At 42.4% G+C, this 22767-nt stretch overlaps 1 protein-coding gene across 17 annotated transcripts in view; it reads right to left on the reverse strand.

Annotated features, from left to right (window-relative positions):
• The window catches only part of KTN1 (kinectin 1), a 114491-nt gene extending 103880 nt beyond the window's left edge, over nt 1–10611 (reverse strand). For 9 of the 17 annotated variants that reach the window (XM_074393914.1, XM_074393910.1, XM_074393908.1 and 6 more), the window contains exons 1-2: nt 10472–10591; nt 8906–8942 (exon numbers count right to left, since the gene is read on the reverse strand). The gene's annotated coding sequence lies outside the window, so the exon portion shown is untranslated. Of the gene's footprint in view, nt 1–8905; nt 8943–10471 lie in introns of all 17 variants that reach the window. The other 8 variants (XM_074393915.1, XM_074393911.1, XM_074393909.1 and 5 more) reach the window with 1 other exon arrangement.
• Nucleotides 10612–22767: the final 12156 nt, after the last annotated feature.

Consider the following 22767-nt stretch of genomic DNA (forward strand, 5'->3'; position numbering starts at 1 on the left):
TTAGAAAGTTAAAATTTATCAAAACTTACACAAACACAAACCATGTACATGGTGCCATTTGCAATGGAAGGAAATGTAAACAAACGTAAAGATACAGTAGTAAATCACAACTGCATAAAATTAACTGCAGTACATATTGTACCACCGTAGTAATTCTGTAGCCACCTCCTTTTGCTCTTACTGTGAGCTCGAGTGTCTGAGGTATCCATGACTCCTATCCATGACTCTATCTCCATATGAGCAGTCCGTCCTTCCAGTAAAAGTATCACAGCAAAAAGTGATCTCTTGTAGTTCCTGCCTATTTTTCATTTTTAGCACAACACTGTAAACCCTGAATAACACCATGGGCCCTATGCCAAGTGCCACTAGTAATGCTGGGTGTGCTCCCGAGAAGCAGAGAAGAGTCATGACATTACAAGGAAACATTGAATGACTTGACATGCACTGTAGACTAAGGTCTACAGTTGCAGTTGCTCACCATTTCAGACAGATGATTCCTTTTACAAACAGATGATATAAACTTATGGTATCAATAAACAGTACCGTATTGTAAATGTACTGTCTTTTGATTTTCTTAGTAACATTTTGTTTTCTTTAGTATTGTAAGAATACAGTATATAATATACATAAGCATACAAAATACATGTTAATTGACTGTTATGTAATTGGTAAGGTTTCCAGTCAACAGTAAGGTACTAGTAGTTAAGTTTCTGAAGAGTCAAAAGTTACACAAAAATTTTTGACTGCACAGAGAGCTGGAGCCCCTATTGTCTAACAAAGGCCAGCTGAATTTTTTATTTAAAAAGTACTCCAACATTTCCAAGCTCAGAAATACTTCAAATTAAAACTAAATCCAATTATTTAGACTAAAAAAAACAAAGCAAAATAACTAAGCCACTTTCACAAAAGGATCCAATTTAAAATTAAAATTACAGCAAACATCTAGGTCAAACTGGAAGCTATTTAAGAAATGATTCCCCAGCAATGGAGTACCAAGCAGATTATACAGCACAGTACCTGAAACTGTACCCAGAATTAAGAGCACTAAATACTACTTCGAGTGATAAATTTCCTTCACAGAAATCATGACATTCAGCCAACCCGAAGAGTTCCAGGCTATAGAAAACTATGTAAAATAATTATAGGAAACATTTCGAATGAACAAGACTTCCCAATAAAGTAGGTTAAGTACAAGTCGGTAGCATGCAAGTAAATTCAATCTGTGTGGATATTACAGATTTACGGAAACATCTTCAATGTTCTGCAACACAGCATTCAGAACACTAGGGAGTTTTCGGTGCATAGTTTAGTTTGTCCAATTTTATTTCAAAAGACAATTAGATCCAAACACAGGCATTCACTGAATTATTTAGGTACAGATTCCACTCAGAACACTTACGTTACTGATGAAAAAGATTAACTGGTAGTGAGCACAAGTTTGTTGTTTTGTTGGTTTTTTTTTTTTTTTTTTTTTTTTTTTTTTTTGAGAGTTTCACTCTTTTACCCAGGCTGGAGTGCAGCGGCGCAATCTCAGCTCACTGTAACCTCCGCCTTCCAGTTTCAAATGCTTCTCCTGCCTCAGCCTCCCAAGTAGCTGGGATTACAGGTGCGCCACCACGCCTGCTTAATTTCTGTATTTTTAGTAGAGATGGAGTTTCACCACGTTGGCCAGGCTGGCCTCAAACTCCTGACCTCATGATCCACCCGCCTCCGCCTCCCAAAGTGCTGGGATTACAGGCATGACCCACCGTACCCAGCCTAAGCACAAGTATTTTGCTGAAATTCATGTTTTAAATTGTTTTCCATTCCACTCTCCCAAGAGTAAAAACCTGAAACCCTTATTATTATTACTATACTTTAAGTTCTGGAGTACATGTGCATAATGTGCAGATTACATAGGTACACATATGCCATGGTGGTTTGCTACACTCATCAACCCGTCATCTACATTAGGTATTTCTCCTAATGCTATCCCTCCTCTAGCTCCCATCCTCCAACAGGTCCCAGTGTGTAATGTTCCCCTTCCTGTGTCCATGTGTTCTCATTGTTTTAACTCCCACTTATGAGTGAGAACATGCAGTGTTTGGTTTTACGTTGCTGTATTAGTTTGCTTGGAATGATGGTGTCCAGCTTCATCCATGTTCCTGCAAAGGACATGAACTCATCCTTTTTACGGCTGCATAGTAGTCCATGAAACCCTGAGTTTCACTTTATATGGCATTCCAAATACCACTCAGCCATGCTAATAAAGGATGGCAAGTAAAGCAAAAAACTCAGTGAGTCCCAATCATTTTCAAGTATCCTTCATTTAAATTAAGCACTACATAAGGGTCAGAAATATAGCTCACAGTGATGAACAAGACACAGTCCCTGCCTCACAACACTTGTATTCTTGTAGGTGAGACACCAACTATATAAAGAAATAAGCATATTATAATGTCAGGTAGTGACTGACGGTGCAATGGAGAAAAATAAGGCTGGAACGAAGAATAGGGAGGATATGCATTTCAGGTAGTATAATCAGGGTTAACTTTTCTGAGATAACCATTAAGAAATGTCTGTAAGATCACGTAAGAATAACTCACAATGAACATACACAGGAAATGATACAGAAAAATTTCTTGGTAACTAAACGGATGACATTCTACCTACTGCCTTCCATGTAACTAAAACATTTTGTAGCATGTGGTTTAAGTAGCTTTTACTATTTTCTCTTCAAAATAGTAAATGAAAAACTTCAAGTTTTTAAATTTAAACACTAAACAGTTAATCTTCTAACTCCCATGGTGGGGAGGGATCCTTATAACCTTAATTTAGCTTTGTAACACCTAACATTAGACAACTACACACGGACAGTGTTTTATTTTTTTTCAGAAAGCATTCTTATAAAACAGCTCAATGGGTAAAAATGGGCTAAGTCAGAATGCCTCAGTTAAAATTCAAACTCCTCCTAAAGACATCTGCTGCGTCTCTGAACAAATCATTTAACTAGTCTTCCCTGGTTTTCAACAAACAGTACCTACTACATAAGGTTGTTGAGAGGACTAAATATGATAATGCACATAAAGCATTTATAGTCTAACAGCAAATGGGTACTCTAATGTTAGCTATCACTTATGAGGCAACTACTGAGATAAAATAATTCCCTGGTGAGCCTTAGGCAGGTTAATACAGGTTAAGATCACACACGCAGTAAGTGACACTGACTAGCAAAACTAAATTCAAGCTCAAGGTCTTCAGACTCCCTAGTGTTCTCGCTCTTTCCACTACAGCACAGGACACTATGTAATTAAAGAACTGCACAATAAAGAACTTGCATAAAACCTTAGAGTTAATAAGGTCTAAGACCTGTAGGTCTCCTAACTACTGAATTCCGGCCTATTATACCAGACCAGACTGTTTCCTTGACAACTCAGTGACTCATGTGTAAGAACTGTCCCACATTTTCCAGTGAAAATACAGTGTAACATCACATCTCCTGATAGACAATGTACTTACTTGAATTCATGTTAAGTTCTGATAACTAATTACACAGAGTCAAAATTAATAAATATAGGTAAATAACATTCTCCTCTAGTAATCATTAGGCTGCTATGATCCTGTGGCCCCTATGTAACCTATTCAAAGTGGAAGCTGTCTTAAAGGCTCTCTCACTGGATTAACTGACATTCTCCTTTGTAAATATACATGGTCTGGTGTCTTCAGAAAGCTGTTTCTGGAGAGCAGTTAATCTCCTACTCACTTATTTCTATAAATCCATTAAATGTCAAAATAGAGTCAAAAGGTTTTATTTCTATAAAAATTACATTAAATCCTTTGGAAAGCCTTGATGAATAAGTGGAAAAAATCCATAAAGATTTTATAATTGGAGAGTTTCCCAGTTCCTACATTTTCATTCCACTTTAAAGAAACCAATACCAGGCTGGGCGCAGTGGCTCACATCTGTAATTCCAACACTTTGGGAGGTTGAGGTGGGCGGATTACCTGAGATCAGGAGTTCAAGACCAACCTGGCCAACATGGTGAAACCCCATCTCCACTAAAAACACAAAAATTAGCCAGGCGTGGTGGCAGCCACCTGTAATCCCAACTACTTAAAAGGTTGAGACAGAAGAATCGCTTGAACCCAGGAGGTGGAGGTTGCGGTGAGCCAAAAATGCCACTGCACTCCAGCCTGGGCGATAGAGAAAGACTCCGTGTCGGAAAAAGAAAAGAAAAAAGAAAATAAACCAATATTAAAAATCATAGATAATGCTTTCAAAGTACAATCTATGAAAAGAAAATCAGGATAACCTTTAAGAAATCAGTACAAATAAAAAGACAGGCAAATAAAAGTAAAAGCAAATGTTTTAAGTGAAAACATTTAAGGTGCACATATAGTTTGAGTCCTTGCTTTAACCAACTTTTTGAATTAACTAATGAATGGTCCTAATCATGTGCAATATGTAAGAGGATCTCTACCACACTCTAATATCACTCTCTCGACCAAACAGTTCCCAAAGGCTCCATGCCACTTTCTTCCACTCTCCGCCCAACCCTAAAAGAGGAAAGGAGCACACTGTAAACTACATGTATCCAATAACGAGGTATCCATCAACGGAAGAAATGCAAGATGAGAATTTCTTTTTTTTTTTTTTTTTTTTTGAGACAGGGTCTCACTCTGTCACCCAGACTGGAGTGTTGTGGTAGGATCTCAGCTCACTGCAACCTCTACCACCCTGTCTTAAGCAATCCTCCCACCTCAGCCTCCGAAGAAGCTGGGACCACAGGTGCATGCCACCAGGCCTAGTTATTTTTATATTTTTTGTAGAGACAGGGTTTTGCCATGTTCCCCAGGCTGGTCTCGAACTGTGGGCTCAAGCACTCCATCTATCTTGGTCCCCCAAAGTACTGGCATTACAGATGTGAGTCATCACACCCAGCCAGGATTTAATTATTTTGTTCAACAAATTCTTTTTTTATTTTTATTTTTTTTTTTTTTTGCAACAGAGTTTCGCTCATTACCCAGGCTGGAGTGCAATGGCGCGATCTCGGCTCACCGCAACCTCCGCCTCCTGGGTTCAGGCGATTCTCCTGCCTCAGCCTCCTGAGTAGCTGGGATTACAGGCACGCGCCACCATGCCCAGCTAATTTTTTGTATTTTTAGTAGAGACGGGGTTTCACCATGTTGACCAGGATGGTCTCGATCTCTTGACCTCGTGATCCACCCGCCTCGGCCTCCCAAAGTGCTGAGATTACAGGCGTGAGCCACTGTGCCCGGCCCTGTTCAACAAATTCTTATTGAGGACCTGCTACGTGCTACACACTGCTCTGAACTCGAGAGTCATCAATAAACAAAACAGACAAAAAGCCTACCCTCATAGAAGTTATATAATACTATATGTACAGGAGTACAGGGAAGAAACAATAAACACAATCAGGAAATTATATAGCATGACAGAAGGTGACAAGTGCTATAAAGAAAACAGAGCAAGGTACAAGAATTAGACGTAGAGGAGTGCAGTTTTAAGTAAGCAGATCTTTTAAAGTGACATTTTAAAAGCAAAGACTAGACAAAGACAATGAGCCATGCATGTATCTTCAGAAAAAAAGTGACCTAAAGAGGGGCAACAGCCAGTGTAAAAAACAGCAGTTTCCTCCACAGCACTTGTCATCTTTTTGCCAGGTGAAGGAAATACTATATAATTTCGTCATTGATTGTGTTTACCACCTCCTTCCCCTGCCCTCAAACACACACTATTACATAACTATCAGGGCAGAGCTTTTCATCTGTTTTGTTTACTGATGGATCCTAAGTGTTTAGGGCAGTGTCTGGCATATGTAGCTGCCCCTAGGAAAGCCAATCGGGCCAAAGGGAAATAAGCAGAGGGAACACAGTAGCTAATCTTAGAGGTAAGGGGGAATGGGGAGAGCGGAAGTGTCCAGATTCTGTTTGGCCTTGAGGACGTTAAGAACTTCAGCTTTCACTCTGCATAGAGAAAGTCACTGTAGCATTCTGAGAAGATAACTGATACAATCCAGTTGCTGTGTTGAGAAGACTGTAAAGAGCTAGTGCAGAGGCAGGGAGATCAGTTAGGAAGCTAATAGCAGAAATCTAGGTAAAAGAATGGCTTGGACCAGGCTAGTGAGTAGCGGAGACAGTAAGTACTGATTGGACTCTGGTTATATTTTCAAGATAAGACAGAGCACAGAATGCCAAGTGTGAAAGAGATAAGTTGGGGATGACTCCAATGCTTTTCTACCTGAATGTTGGATGGAGTTGCCACCAGGTAAGATGGGCTAGGCTGCATATGAGGTAGGTTTAAAGAAAAATACGTAAGTTTAGTTGTAGCTGACCACTGCACATCCAAGTGGATAGGCCTAACGAGATGTGTAGAAAGTCTGAGCTCGAGATATAAATATGGGAGCCATCAGCACATGGGTATTTAAAACCATGACACTGGATAAGATTGTCAGAGGAATATAAAAAGAACAGTGAAACAAGGACTGAGCATGTCAACTTTAAGATTAGAAGATAGCCGGGAGCAGTGGCTCACGCCTGTAATCCCAGCACTCTGGGAGGCTGAGGCGGGCAGATCACCTGAGGTCTGGAGTTCAAGACCAGCCTGACCACCATGGTGAAACCCCGTCTTAAAAAAAAAAAACTAGAAGATAATCCATAAGATACAATGAACAAAGCAATTAAAAAGAAGAAAGCGCCGGGCGCGGTGGCTCAAGCCTGTAATCCCAGCACTTTGGGAGGCCGAGGCAGGTGGATCACAAGGTCAAGAGATCGAGACCATCCTGGTCAACATGGTGAAACCCCGTCTCTACTAAAAATACAAAAAAATTAGCTGGGCATGGTGGCATGTGCCTGTAATCCCAGCTACTCAGGAGGCTGAGGCAGGAGAATTGCCTGAACCCAGGAGGCGGAGGTTGCGGTGAGCCGAGATCGCGCCATTGTACTCCAGCCTGGGTAACAAGAGCGAAACTCCGTCTCAAAAAAAAAAAAAAAAAGAAGAAGAAAGCCCAAAAAGCAGAATGTCCTCAAAGAAGAGTGCAAACAAATTACACTTAGTGTATGAATCACTTTGCTGAAACCAGATTTAATTCTTTTTTTTTTTTTTGAGATGGAGTTTCGCTCGTTACCCAGGCTGGAGTGCAGTGGCGCGATCTTGGCTCACCGCAACCTCCGCCTCCTGGGTTCAGGCAATTCTCCTGCCTCAGCCTCCTGAGGAGCTGGGATTATAGGCACGTGCCACCATGCCCAGCTAATTTTTTGTATTTTTAGTAGAGACGGGGTTTCACCATGTTGACCAGGTTGGTCTCGATCTCTCGACCTTGTGATCCACCCACCTCGGCCTCCCAAAGTGCTGGGATTACAGGCTTGAGCCACCGCGCCCGGCCCAGATTTAATTCTTAATCAGCCTGTAGTAGTTAAGGTGAGTTGTAAAATACTAAGCTATAACTTTTTTTCACAGTATGTCCTACATATTTCCTAAGAACATTACATTTCCTATCAGAGTTGTCTGCTAAAATTATTGTTAGATTTAAAAGTTTATCTTGCCTATTTTCTTTTTACATAAAACCAATTAAACACTTGTACCATTTAAAAAAATTTTTTTTGCCTAGTTTTCACTGCTACCTGTCAAAGGCCAAAAACACATTTAAGCACAACAGCCTGGCACACAGTTGTAAACTATCATTATTTCTCTTTCTCTAAACCTGGGATACTGAAGGTTAAATTAAACTCCTTAGTTCACAGCACATAAGGTTCTTCTCCTTACTGCTTAATTTTCTATTTGCAGGGGCGGGGGGAAGCCTTATTACATTCTCATCTAAACCAATGTTTTCCCGGTGATTTAAAAATAAATTACATTTTTCTGATCAGGACACTCAAATGTCATGTTCACAGAAACTGAAAAAGGAAGCAATGAAATGCAATTCTCTTTGTGCATGAGTGATCATCAATGTAACTTGTAGAGAAATAATTACTTGCTTCTACCCTCTAAGTATACTCTGGATCTACCTTCAAAGTCACTGAAAACAGTACAGAGAACAAGCAGGTCATAAGGTGTATTCTCAAATAAATGATCTTGCAAAGCACAGTTTTTCTCATTTATTACATATTAGGTCAGATTCCCAAGAGAACCCAAACCTTACTAAAATCATTAAGTTCAGTAACAATTTTATAAAGTATTGGAAATCTTTTAGGTTATAATTTCATTTGCTATAAAAATTATAAGCATACAACGAAAAATACACCTTCCACTCAAGTTAAGAATTTACACATAGGAAATATGTAAGACATACTCAACTTTAAAAAAAAAAAAAAAAAAAAAAGTTGATTCAGTACTCTATGTGCCATCTTAATAACCACGACAAGCTGATTAAGACCTTTTAACCATAACTTAAAAATCAAGTTAAGAACTTAACAACAGTGACAATCTTAATATGGGTTTCTTTAGAAGTTAAGTCTCAAAAAGTTTTTCACGTTTTAGATGCTTTTAAAAAGCTATATTAACTAGTATTAAACATATAATTATTAAAACTATCTCCCTACCAAAAGCAGATTGAAGCTTATAAACCAGGAGGCCTGAAGTGAGGAATTTTTAGGGAAAAACACAACATCAAACAGACGAGACTACTGGTATTAAGAATATATACAGATCTAAATTGGAAACAAAATCGTAAATAAATGTCCCTTCATAATGCTGAGCCTGAATCATTAAGAGTTAAATACTTGATAGTCTTTATAATTTTCAAGTTTAAGAAAATTTTTCAGAAGCTTGTTATATTTTCAGATTCATTATCAAATAAGTAGAACATCTTATTCTCTGATCTCACTTGATAAGGTATTGTCTGCTGAAAGCACAAAATTAGAAGAGACATTTGTAACTCAATGTTGGGGTGGGAGGGGAACTTACCAAAATAGACCCAGCTATTTCAGGTTAGATCCTTAAACTAAAGACAAAAGGAAAAAGGGGGAAAAAAAGAGCCTTGTTTATCACGCAACACATCAAATATGAAAGTCTATTAAAAGGCATGTCTGCCCAAAACACACAAGAGTAATTCAGTGTTATTCTTGGGAACATTATCCCAAGTCTCACTAGCTACTGCTCTGGACCAAACTGGAAACACTGTCGCCATTTGCCTGCTAGGTGAGTGAAGGAAAACAAATGCAACCTAATTTAGCCAAAATTCTAACTTTAAGTCAACTCCTACACAATTCGGAACGTTTCGTCCACCTCAAGCTGCTTATCTTTAGTTGCGCTGGCTATAGGTGTAGAAATTTCGCAAGGCTTTCTACGAAGTCATCTCAAAAAAAAAAAAAAAAAAAAAAAAAAAAAAAAAAATCCACAACTTTATGTGAACAGTTAACTTCAACTACAGCTTTTTAAGCACTACTAACTCAAAACAGCTGCTAAAGAATCCGTTTCTGATAAAAGCCCAACACAGTAATGAATTTAGATTCCTCCTTCCTCCGAGGAGGAAGAAGGGCTAACCCTGAACAGCTTACTTTTAACCTAACCTAGTCAAGGTGCAGCGGGGCCAGGCTGGGACACCGTTGCCCGCGTCCGGGGATGCCCGCGTCTAGTGCACCCAGCGCCTCCACCGCCAGCGTGCGGGGCTGCACAGCCCACACCAAGCGCATGGCTGAGGGCCAGACGACTTCTCTAGACTACTCTAGTTTTCCGGCGAGGTCCCCAAGGCCAAAAACCTCACTGTTGGAAACTGAAGGGGTCCGGCAGAATCGCTAAGACACGCCCCTCGGGGCGAAGGGATAACTTCGCCAATCTCGAGGGTACTCCATGAATTTTTCCAAAGTGTCCCCTCGCGCTGCTCTGTGTCCAACCGCCTCTCGCCCCGACCCGGGGACTCGCACTAGGCAGCCGGAGGGGCGCCAGGGAAGGGGGCGAGCGCCGGGGCCGGCTCCCCGGGCAGCCGGAGGCACCGGCGAGGACTGGAATTCCAGCATGGCGTAAGCGTGGCCCAGCTCCGGCCCGGGGACACCGCCGGAGACGCGCTGCGTCCGTCCACCGGCCGAGGCGACGGTAATCCACCTTCCCTCCCGGGGGCCCTCAGGCCTCGCTAAAAATAGGTGCCTCGGTCACCCCAGGGCCCTTTCGAGCCGACCTCGCCCTCGGGAGTCGTCCTTGCGGAGGAGGGGGGTGTCCCTCGGCCGCGCCTCGGGCGCCGCGACAGAGCCGGGGTCAGGCCCTGGGCGGCCCAGCGAGGCCGAGGAGGCCCCACCGAGCCCGCCCCCTGCGGCGTCCCGGACTGAGCAGCAGCCCGGCGCCGGCGACCGGATGCCCGAGGCCTACCCGGCGGGCGGCGGCCCAGCCCCGCGGCCGCGCCCCCCCGCCCGGCCCGGCCCGGCCCGGCCCGCCCCGGCCCTCCCGCTTGCCCCAGGACCCCGCGGCCGGCGCCGCCTCCCCCCGCGCTCCCCGCCGCCTCCGGCGCCCGGCCCGGTGTGGCCTGCCCTCCCTCACCCTGCGCGGCCTGGGAAGGAGACTGGGAAGACGCGGCGGCGCCGGCACTACAGCCCGGGCCGCACGCTCCGAGGCGCCGCCGCCGCCGCCGCAGTCGCTCAGGTGCCGTCGCGCCGCTCGGCAGGAAACGGGCGGCTTCGGGGCGGGGCGGCCCCGGCACGTCCGGGCGTCTAGGCCGGCGGCGCCCGGAGACCGGCCCCTTAAAGGGACAGACGCCCGCCCGCCTCCGCCTCCGCGCGCTCGCCCACGCGTTCCGGTACCCGCAGCTAGCGGCCGGCAGCCTCGGGATTCCGGGCTTTCCTCCCGAGACCGCGTCCCCCAGCTGGGCGGAGGGTGGGCGCTCAGGGGCTGGAGGCTCCGCGGAATGCCCTGCTTTCAGTAGCCCTGCTCTCTCCTCTCCAGAAGGTTGGTCTCGTCTCGCGTGGCCCTTGCTCCAGGGCACCACCTGGTTCCCCACACCTTTCCTCTAACTTCAGCAAACGGCACCAGATTTACCCCCTGCCTATCCCAGATTTCCCCCATAAATCAATGGAAAACCGCCTCCTCCATTCTTGTCTCCAGGGGACCTCTCTGAATTCTCCTTCAGGCAACGCAAGCTATAAACGGAGAAAGAATTTAGAAAGCGACCCAATTCATGGTCGGGCGCGGTGGCTCATGCCTGTAATCCCACCACTTTGGGAGGCCGAGGCGGGCAGATCACCTGAGATCAGGGGTTCGAGACCAGCCTGGCCAACATGTAATGAAACCCCATCTCTACCAAAAATTCGCTGAGCGTAGTGGGGCACGCCTGTAGTCCCAGCTATTTGGGAAGCTGAAGCAAGAGAATCGCATGAATCCAGGAAGCGAAGGTTCCAGTGAGCCGAGATCGAGCCACTGGGCGACAGAATGAGACTCCGTCTCTCAAAAAAAAAAAAAAAAAAGAAAGCTACCCAAATAAATTGTGTGCAAATATTATGAAAAGTGTTGTGTCTGCCAGCTGGTGGCCATTCCTGAAGCTGGGGTAAATATCTAGAAACTGCTGCGCGAGGAGGGATGGGCCCGGATCTCTTATTCGTTTGCTCTTTGCTGAAAGGATGGCAGCGATCCTCCTGGTCCAGCGGCAAATGAGTTTTATGTGGATTATTTACCGATGTTCAGTCTCTCACAGAAGGCCAGGCACTGCCCACTACATGAACAAAACACTCCAAGCTTTCCGCAAATATTATGAAGGCTCAAAATGATCCAAATGCTTCCAGAGTGTGGATAGAGATACAAAAAATTAGGACTCACCACCACCACCAGACCTCCCCTACATCCTGACAAAGTGGGAAGAGAAGCAATTAAGGAATGAACAGCAGAACCGTTTCTACACCAACAGAATTTCCTGAACATGGGCGGTTAACAGTATCTATACTTTTCATTCTAATCATTTTTGAGTTTTCTGGACCACCTTCAAAGTACAAATGGAAACTGTGCAGTGTGTAGTGGCCTGAGATATTGAGAATTCTGCCAATCTTCAGTCACTGTGTTCTCCACAGATGCATTCTGTCTTATTTTAACTCCAGAGGTGTCCTCTTTTTCCTTTCTCATTAGGATTACTCTGCCCCTCAGCGGCTCCATTGCCCTTAAAGCAATCTGTCTCTCAAGTACTGGCTGTCTTCTGAGCGTGTGCCAGAAGATCCAGCTTTGTTGAAAAGCGAAGCCATTAGTTCCTTAAAACAAAAGGGAAGGGTATCATTTCTGTAATGGAGTTTAAGGGCTCTTGATTAGCTTACAAACAACCATGTAATTTCCTCAGGTTAGTACTAAAGCAGGTTTTAGGTTAGAATTAAAAATTTATATCATTTTCCTCATCAGTAAAACCACAGTGTCATTAAAAGGCAATATTTCGGTGTACTTGTAAGATACCAAGTGGAGTTTTAAGATTTTCTCAAAATGTACTAGCGCTTATACTCAAGGATGACTTTTTATCAGCTATTTCAGCTTTTCTGGCATTTGAACTTTGACTATTGAAAGGGAAGTAGTTGATTGCTTTATTTTTTATAAGCTTTCTATTTATTCACATCAAAACAAAAAGTTTTACTAGAGCCGGGCGCGGTGGCTCAAGCCTGTAATCCCAGCACTTTGGGAGGCCGAGGCGGGTGGATCACGAGGTCGAGAGATCGAGACCATCCTGGTCAACATGGTGAAACCCCGTCTCTACTAAAAATACAAAACATTAGCTGGGCATGGTGGCGCGTGCCTGTAATCCCAGCTACTCAGGAGGCTGAGGCAGGAGAATTGCCAGAACCCAGGAGGCGGAGGTTGCGGTGAGCCGAGATCGCGCCATTGCACTCCAGCCTGGGTAACAAGGGCGAAACTCCGTCTCAAAAAAAAAAAAAAAAAAAAAAAGTTTTACTAGAGGCCGCGCACAATGGCTCACGCCTGTAATCCCAGCATTCTGATGGGCCGAGCTGAGTGGATCACCTGAGATCAGGAATTCCAGACCAGCCTGGCCAAGATGATCTCTACTAAAAATACAAAAATTAGCCAGGCCTGGTGGTGCGTGCTTGTAATCCCAGCTACTTGGGAGACTGAGGCAGGACAATCACTTGAACCCGAGAGGCAGAGGTTGCAATGAGCCAAGATCGTGCCACTGCACTCCAGCCTGGGCAACAGAGCGAGACTCCGTCTCAAAAAAAAAAAGATTTACTAGAAATGCTATGCATTTCCAGTGTTATACATAATAGGCCAGCCCTATTATAAATTAACATCAACCCTCTAGGTTTTGAAGTATAGTCTAATATAATTAGCTATAGTTAACACATGTAATTAACCAAGATATAATTAAGTTTGGCTGCTGTTTACTACCCACTAATGTCACTGAAACCAACAACTAACTTGTTAAAAAGAATTAGCAACACACCCAGCTTCCGAGGTATCTCCAGCAGCAACAAGTAAGAAATTAAATTTTATTGAAAACTGTAAAGTCTAAACACTGTTATCTAAAGAGCACACATCCCTTTTTTTTTTTATTTAACAAAATTACAATTTACTTACTGAAGACTATCTTCTGAATGTTATGTGTAACAACTCTTTCTTCTGAGTTTGGGGAAAGTTTAAAAGAGAAATAAAACATGCCTGTCCTGAAGATGGAGAACAAGCTGGCTATTCCTGTTTTGACTAGGGTAGTTTTCCCACAAGTGGTGATTCGTGTAGAGATTTGAGTAATGCATGAGTATCAGATTATATCTCTTGACTCCACAGGGTCAGGGATGGCCGAGATGAAAGTAGAGTGGAAGCAACTGGAGGATTCCAGGTCAGCTGTCACCCAAATTATGGAGAGGTAAGGTTCATCGAAACTTCTTCAGCTGCAGATCTAGAAGAAGTAATCCACTTTTCTAGCAAAGTGTCTGTCACAGAATGGTGCTTAATAAAGGTCTGCACTGTGCTCCTTTGACCTGTGTATTCAAGCATGTGCTTTCATAACAAATTAAAAATGACTGAAAATTATTCGCCACTCATTGCATGAAAGGTGGGATCTGTAGACCTCCCTCTTGAATCTGGGGGGCTCTGTGACTGCTGTGACCAATGAATATGGCAGAAGTAATGCTTTACCAACTTCTGGGTCCAGGCTATATGAGACAGGCAGTTCCACTCACTGTCTCTTAGAGCCATGTAAAAAGTTCGTCTACATTGTTGGAGAAACCATGTAGAGAGGCCCTGAGACTACACTGGGTGGGAAAGGGGCTCAGCTGGACCATCTTCCAACTGTCCCCACCAAGATGACAGATATATAAATGAAGTCTTCTTGAACTGCAGACCATCCACACTCCAAGGTAAATGCCACCAACTGACCCCAGTTAATACCACATGGAGTACAGTGTCCCTCAACAGCACTGCCTGAGTTTCTGACCTCAGAGAATTCTGACCCCCATACAAATAAAATAATTTTTGTGATTTTTTTGGATAATTTGTCATGTGATAGATCAATGGAACAGCCTTCTTCCACTTTTTTAAATAGCTGCAAGAAATCTTATTCAAGCAGAAAGAAATTTCTACTTTGTTCATACAGTCTCAAGACAACCCTGGAGACTTTCAAGAGAAATTTGGGCAGAAGTAGGTAGAGAGGTAAAGCTATCATGTAACATTATTTAACGTGATTGAAACCACCTTGATGTCTTCCATCTTCAAAGGCTGCCAGCGAATTGGAAACTAATGGATTAAATGAAGACAGAGAAGCTAGTATTTATTGTGCATATGCACTGTGCCAGATATTTAATATATCTTAGCTCAAGTGGTCCTTGAAACAACCCCATATTATAGTAACAGACTCAGATAGGTAACTAACTAGTGCAAAGACACAAGGCTTGTAAACTGGTACCTGAATCTTGAGCTGTTTGACTCCAGTTCCAGTACATACCCCAATATTATGTTGACTCCCAAGGTGTAAAATCTTTAGTATACAATTAAAATGTGAATTTTCATTTATACATGATTTTACTTATGATATCTTCTTTGTCATTTGCATAAATAATAAGATATGTAACATTACATGAGCAATATTATATTGGCTATCAGCCAGTTTCATGTAAATTTTTCTAACAGAAAGAACGTAGCATTGAAATATGTCATTTTTGTCCGAGTACACCTAGAAGTTGGAAGAAAGAATCTTTAAAGCTACTTTGATATTTGATTCTGTGATTTTTTTTATACACTTCCTTTTAAGAATTTTTTTTTTCTTTTTAGGTATTGATTTTGCAATTACGAAACCTGGTTTTCCTCCCAGCTGTGCCCTTTCTAGTTGTGAGACTTTGGACAAGTCACTTCTCAGAGCTGTAGTTCCCTTACTAATAATGGAGGCCAAGAATTAGCTCTAAGAGTTCGTGTGAGAATTATTAATAAATGAGCTAATGTATTTTAAAATTCTTTTAAATTACAAAATAGCATATAACTATGTAATAGAGTAACCACCTTATTATAGGGTCTAAATATAAATAGGCATTATTTAACCTATAATGTATCTGAATAATAACCACTCGATTAGCCTACTTTTCATATACTGTATATAATTGCCTGTTCTAATAACCACATGGTATGTAATTATGCTCACTTTACAGATGAGAAAGCAGGCTTAGAAAAGGAAATAATTCACAGCACAGAGGTGTGCAAAAGAAGGAAAAAATAGAATGAATGAAATAACTTGTCTAAGGTCAAATGGCTACTAAGTGGCAGAGCTGGGACTGAAGTTCAAGCTCCTTCCTCTCTACCAAACTGTTCCCTACATGGCAGTAGGCTAGTTTACGACCTGCTTGAACAGTAGGAGAAAAGGAAGATTTTATTTCTTCCTTCTCACTTTTCAGGAAAACCACTCTTAGTCCCACCACCACATAGGTGGGAATCCTTTTTTTTTTTGGTGACAGAGGAAGGGGGACAGGGTCTCACTCCCAATGCCTAGGCTGGAGTGCAGTGGTGCAGTCTCAGCTCACTGCAGCCTCGACCTTCAGGACTCAAGCAATCTGCCTACCTCAGCCCCCAAAACAACTGGGACTGACTACAGGCACGCACCACCACACTAGGCTAATTTTTGTATTTTTTGTAGAGACAGGGTTTTGCCATTTTGCCCAGCATGGTCTCAAACTCCTGGGCTCAAACTCCACCTGCCTCGACTTCCCAAAGAGCTGAGATTACAGGTGTGAACCACCGTGCCCAGCTCTTATTTTAAAAAAACTTTACACATAATTCAACATCCTTTCTCAACAGCCACTTACCCAGTGTTTGATGGTTTAATGTCCTTCACTGTTAAATAATTCTTCTATCACTGAACACAATCTTAGAAACTTTTCTGTTTTGGTTTTTTTTGTTTTGTTTTGAGACTGAGTTTTGTACTTGTTGCCCAGGCTGGAATGCAGTGGCAGAATTTTGGCTCACTGCAACCTCCACCTCCCCAGTTCAAAAGATTTCCTCAGCCTTCCAAGTAGCTGGGATTACAGGCACCACCACTGCACTGGGCTAATTTTTTGTATTTTTAGTAGAGACAGGGTTTCACCCTGCTGGTCAGGCTGGTCTCCAACTCCTGACAGGTGATCCACTCTCCTTGGTTTCTCAAAGTGCTGGGATAACAGGCGTGAGCCACCTCACCCAGCCTCAATCTTAGAAACATTTTTAATTCCATGTTCAGTGTGAAAAACATAAAAATTAAAGACAAGTTTTGAAAAATCACCTATAGTTTTATTACTAGATACAACCGTGAGTAGCATTTTTATTTCTTTTTAAAAATCTGTGCATACTTTTATTGGAATTGTGATAGTGAATACTAAATGAAATAACACATGCAAAACTTTTAAATAATGTCCTCTTTTTTTTAACATCTGTTTCTGATTTTAAAATTAACAAATAAATTTGGGAAGACTATCATTTTTTTAATTTTATTTTTAAAAATTTCTTTATTAAATTTTTTTTTTAAAGTCGTAAGCAAAAGCTTCCAAGGTTAGTTACAGAGAGAGCTACCTTCAAAAGTGCCGATCTGGCACCCATGGGTGATCAGGCCATGCTTCCACCCAAAATGGGGTGGGCTACTTTCCCAGGTTCAATCTTACCAAATTCAGTGGTCCAGACTTTCCCAAATACTTGTTCCTCCTCGGTGTTCAGCCACTGGGTGGATCCACACTGCAGGGCCTCCCTGCTCAGCTCTGGCGAGGCTTTTCCACCAGGCAAATACCTGCCCAGGAGCGCTCTCAGGATGCATCACCCCAGCGAGCAGGAGTCCCCCTGCAGGGATGCTCCACAGTGCTAGGCAAACCACCTAAGAGACTTTTTCCCGCTGTCTGCTATCAGAGACTTGCTTCCCGGCCAATGCACCAAAATGTAGCAGGAGCGGCCGTGGGAAACAGATCTCTCGGACACCGAATACAGGAGGAAGGAGGGTTTATTCGGCCAGGAGCAATGTGGCATAGTTGCCTAATAGCCAAGCTCCGACTTTTATATATTTTAAAAGACCAAAGAGATAGAACAAAGAAACATGGTAAGTTACCCTCGATTGGATCCTCATACAAAAAGCAAAGTTATATAAGATATTTTTGGTACAAATGGGAGTTATTTGAATATGGACTGAATATTGAATAATATTAGAGGATTTGTTAATTTTCTTGGCAATGATTATATGTGTGCTTATACTACAGAATTATGTACAATATCCTTATGTTTCAGAAACACCCATTTAAATACTTTAGGAGTAAATTAATGTCTCTAACTTACTTTCATTTCAAATGATTTAGTAAATATATCTAGGTAAAGGTAACATGGAAAAATATCAACAGTTGTTGAGTCTAAGCGGTAGGTGTACAGGCGTACATTGCACTGTTTTTCAACATTTCTGCATGCTTCCAAATGTTTACAATAAAATACTGAGGGGAAACTCCAAAGGAAAAATATGGCTATTGTAGAAAATTTGTGGAAAAAAAAATATAAGCGCAGAAACCAATGGTTTACAACCTTTCCTTGTATCTTTTGTGATGGTTACTTTTTTAGTAAATACTTTAGAGTGTTTGTTAAAAATCAAACTTTGCAGCATCCTCTAATCCAATTGCCCATGCATCTTATGATGCCAGTGCTCTCCTCATCTTTGCGGTGGGGTTGGGGAGGGGTGCGGTTGGGAAAGTCTCTGGAAGATTTTCCATCGCTGTCTTTAATAGTGGATGCTGGCTGGGTATGTGGCTCACGCCTGTAATCCCAGCACTTTGGGAGGCTGAGGCAGGCAGATCACGAGGTCAAGAGATCGAGACCATGCTGGCCAATATGGTGAAACCCCATCTCTACTAAAAATACAAGAAAATTAGCTGGGTGTGGTGGTGCCCGCCTGTAGTCCCAGCTACTCGGGAGGCTGAGGCAGAAGAATTGCTTGAACCCAGGAGGCAGAGGTTGCAGTGAGCCAAGGTCACGCCACTGCACTCCAGCCGGGCACCTGGTGACGGAGAGAGACTCTGTTAAAAAAAAAAAAAAAAAAAAAAAAAAGTGGATGCTACACTTTTGCTAGTAAGATCACTAAAGAATGCTCCCAGTAATGGAAGGTTACTTAGTAGTTCTTTAGACCTCACTTGACAAGTTTTATTTGCTTGGAAGTTTAGATCAGTTTTAATTGATCAGTATTAGCTCTTCAATAAGACCTAAATAAAAAATTTGGTCAACATATGGGCAGCAGCCTGTCATATAAGTGTCATATAAGGGAAAAACAAAAAAGCTCTCTTCCACTCCCTATACAACCTTCATCCCTACTAGCCATGTTGCAGGAATAAACCTGGCCTGATTCCTCAGGCCAGAGAATGTGGATATGTCAGCATAAACCATCACCACTGCTGTCAAAATAACTCTTAATGTGGCCAGGCAAGGGCAGATGAGTAGCAACACATCAGATCAAGTCAGCAAATATTTATGATGTGCATAGCATCCTGTTAGGTGTTTGAATGTAAAACATGCATTCAAAAATTGTTGTCCTCCAAAATGGTGCTCACATATTAAACCTCGCTTCTGTTTACTAACTCCTATTCAGCTCCTTTGTGATAACACTTGGATCCCAGCCAGCCCTTACCCAGGGTTTTCCCCCCGTAGTATGACAACTCTGTGATTAACCTTCATAGGCTTTGTTCCATTTATTTTTGACCACATCTCCAATTTACCAGTTTGTTTCATCTGAGCCAACCATTTTTTTTAAAGCCACCTTTTGGTACTTCTGCATATTGCTTTGGAAATTTTCTGTTTATGAGAAAAAGTAAATAGACTCCATTACAAATCATTATTCCATGACGGCTATAGAATAATTTCTCTAGATGCCAGGTCTCATGACACAGAGCTCTGGATGTCAGCCTTTTCATCCCCCTCAGGGACCTCACTCCATCAGCAATGCCCTTTCTGTCTATATTTCCAACCTCTCTCTCTCTGTCAGCCATTAGTGCATTTAGGGTTCTCTCCACTTAAAAGGGGGAAAAAAGTTACTTTCAACTCCAGATCACCCCATCTACCTCATTTCTTGCAAATTTCTTGGTTGGTTGATTGGTTGGCTGGCTGGCTGGCTGGCTGGCTGGCTGGCTGGCTGGCTGACTGGCTGGCTGGCTGGCTGGTTGGTTGGTTGGTTGGTTAAGAGTCACTTACTTAGGCTGGGTGTGATGGTTCACACCTGTAATCCCAGCACTTTGGGAGGCCAAAGCAAGTGGATCACTTGAGCTCAGGAGTTTCAGACTAGCCTGGGCAACACGGCAAAAACCTATCTCTACAAAAAATTACAAAAATTATCTGGGCGTGGTGGTATGTGCCTGTAGTCCCAGCTACTCCAGAATTTGAGGTGGGAGGATCGCCGGAGAGGTGGAGGTTGCAGTAAGTTGAGATCGCACCCCTGCACTCCAGCCTGGGTGACAGAGTGAGACCTCGTCTCAAATAAAAATAATCACTTACTTGACTGCGTATTTTCACCCGCACTCACTCCTCATATTATGGTAGTCTGCTTCTGTACCCACAACTAGATTCTGAAACACTTCTCACCAAAGTCACCAATGACATTGCTGCTGCTAACTCCAGTGAATCATCTCCGTCTTCATCTGGTAGAACCTCCCTGTTACATATGACACCACTGATCACTTCTTGAACTGCTTCTCTTTCTTTGACTCCAGTCACCTCATCCCCGTGGCTCTTCTGACACACCACACAACGTTGCTTCTGACAAAGAAACTGATTTCACAGCAGACTGAAGCAATGAGCTAAGGCTCAAAGAATTCACGAGAAGCAGCTAACATTATAGAATGGTTGGAATGGCTATCAAAAAAAAAAAAAAAAACAGTTTTGGTGACAAATGAGAGACAGAGACCATGGTTTGCAACATTAGAGTGATGTTCTGCCAGTTGGAATATGTGCTTCAAATCAGCTACAAATCTGTATGACTTTTTAAAAAATCCATAGACAAAATACATAGGTACAGAAAACAAAAGAAGTGAGAATGGCTCTTAATCTTTTTTTTTTTTTTTTGAGGCCGAGTCTCGCTCGACTCCCAGGCTGGAGCACAGTAGCGTGATCTCAGCTCACAGCAACCTCCATCTCCGAAGTTCACGCACGTTGAACTCCTGACCTCAGGTGATCCACCCTCCTCAGCCTCCCAAAGTGCTAGGATTACAGATGTGAGCCACCGTGCCCAGCCGGCTCTTATTATTATACCTAATGATCTCTGCATATTTAGAGGTTGTAGATGCCAGGGGAGGAAGACTTCTAACAGGAGATAAATATGGTCCTATTTGATCTGAAAGATGAGGCTTCCTGGTAGTCATTTGTGTTTCTCCAGCCACCGAACAGACAGAGAAGCGATACACCCTTGTTACTGGGGTCTCTTGTACTACCAAGGGGATCTGATTCCTGCTTAGTTTTCTGATAACTACATTAACCAATGCATACCAGTTTGTCTGATACTTTCAGTTTTATCACTCAAAATCTCACATGCTGGAAAATCTCTTAGTCCTATGCAACCTGGGATAATTGGTTGCCAAACTAACTTCCCTAGGACACTGAAGATACCCAGTACATTTGCTTTAGAGTGGATCTGGTTTATGCCACGCAGAATCCATCCCAATCCTCCCAAAGTAAATCCTGATGACATGGAAACTTATTTTGCATCCCAGGGATAAATGTTTGCAGATAGCATTGGCTTGCTCCTTCACTTGCTTACTTTTTTTTTTTTTTTTTTTTTTTTCCCCGAGATAGAGTCTTGCTCTATCACCCAGGCTGGAGTGCAGTGGGGTGATTTCTGCTCCCTGCAACCTCTGCCTCCCAGGTTCAGGCAATTCTCTTGCCTCAGCCTCCCGAGAAGCTGGGATTACAGGCATGCACCACCACACACGGCTAATTTGTTGTATTTTTAGTAGAGACAGGGTTTCACCATATTGGCCAGGCTGGTCTCGAACTCCTGACCTGTGATCCGCCTGCCTCAGCTTCCCAAAGTGCTGGGATTACAGGCGTGAGCCACTGCACCCAGCTTCACTGGCTTACTTCTATCCACAGGCATCATTTCAGTGGCTCGTATGCCTTTGAGGATGTAGTAGTGCTTCCTTGGCAAGCTGAAGGGAAAACTCTACATGTCACATACTTGAGCTCATTTTTGTTCTTCACTCATGTTTTCCAAGAATGATGTACTACTTGATCTGTAGTTTTTTAAATGAATTCTCTCATTAATTTTTTTCAGCAGCACCATGGAAAATTTATGTTAGTTCAAGAAGTAATCATAGAAATAAATCATCTAACCCAAAACCAAATATTTCATGTTCATCTGCAGTTGCTCTATTATTAAAACTTCATTATTTTTGTTTTGGTTTATGATTTGTCATGTTCACCAGGCATTCATTTCCTCAATTGACCAAAAATTACACTTGCACATTTAACATAGTAATTTATTTTTGTTTGTCTAATGATCACAAACTCTGACTTTCAAAACCTCAGTGTTCTCTAGCATCTCATCAAAAATCACTACTCAATAAGAGCTTGTTGATGAGGGACCTCGGTCTGCTAAGTCCCATTTTCTATTGTGTCTTGGTAATGACATCCACGATTGTCAAAAGATCTGCTTCCATATGGACCTGTCTTACAGCACCAACCACAGAGTAGAACTCAAAAACCAAGATGAAGATTTATTTCATTTCATATAAGAAACGACTGAGATAAAACAATACCATCCCATAAAACCTCCACTGGTGCGAATCTCAACCAAATAATGGGATAAATAGACTACTGGTCTTGTATTATGCTTTTATGAATCAGTGCTCTAATTTTTTGAGATTAACCATAAAGAAGAACAGAATTTGTGACACCATTTAAATTGTAACCAAGAGATATTCATTATGCTCAGAAATTCACTCCAGTTTGTCAGAGTCTTCTTCCTGTAATATTGCCATGAAAGAAAGAGGATTTCTAAAGAAAAATATTTTTTACCACTTTTTTCCTTCTTTGAGTTTAAAATGTATTATTTTATAACAATTTTATTCTATTGAGTGTATCGGGACTGTTATGGGAGATCTCAATTCCCACTGGTTCAGAAGTTTGAAAAGAAACCAAGATTATAGAAACTCAAAGATCAGCAGCAACAAACTCCTTTCAGCTTCTAGCCTAACAGTAAAGGATGTAATGTTAAGATGTAATGTTAAGACTGCTGAAGCCGGGCGCAGTGGCTCACGCCTGTAATCCCAGCACTTTGGGAGGCCAAGGTGGGTGGATCATGAGGTCAGGAGTGGAGACCATCCTGGTCAACATGGTGAAACCCCGTCTCTACTAAAAATAAAAAACATTAGCTGGGCATGGTGGCGCGTGCC

Source organism: Saimiri boliviensis, chromosome 2, assembly GCF_048565385.1.
Source record: "Saimiri boliviensis isolate mSaiBol1 chromosome 2, mSaiBol1.pri, whole genome shotgun sequence".
Classification (NCBI taxonomy): Eukaryota; Metazoa; Chordata; class Mammalia; order Primates; family Cebidae; genus Saimiri; species Saimiri boliviensis.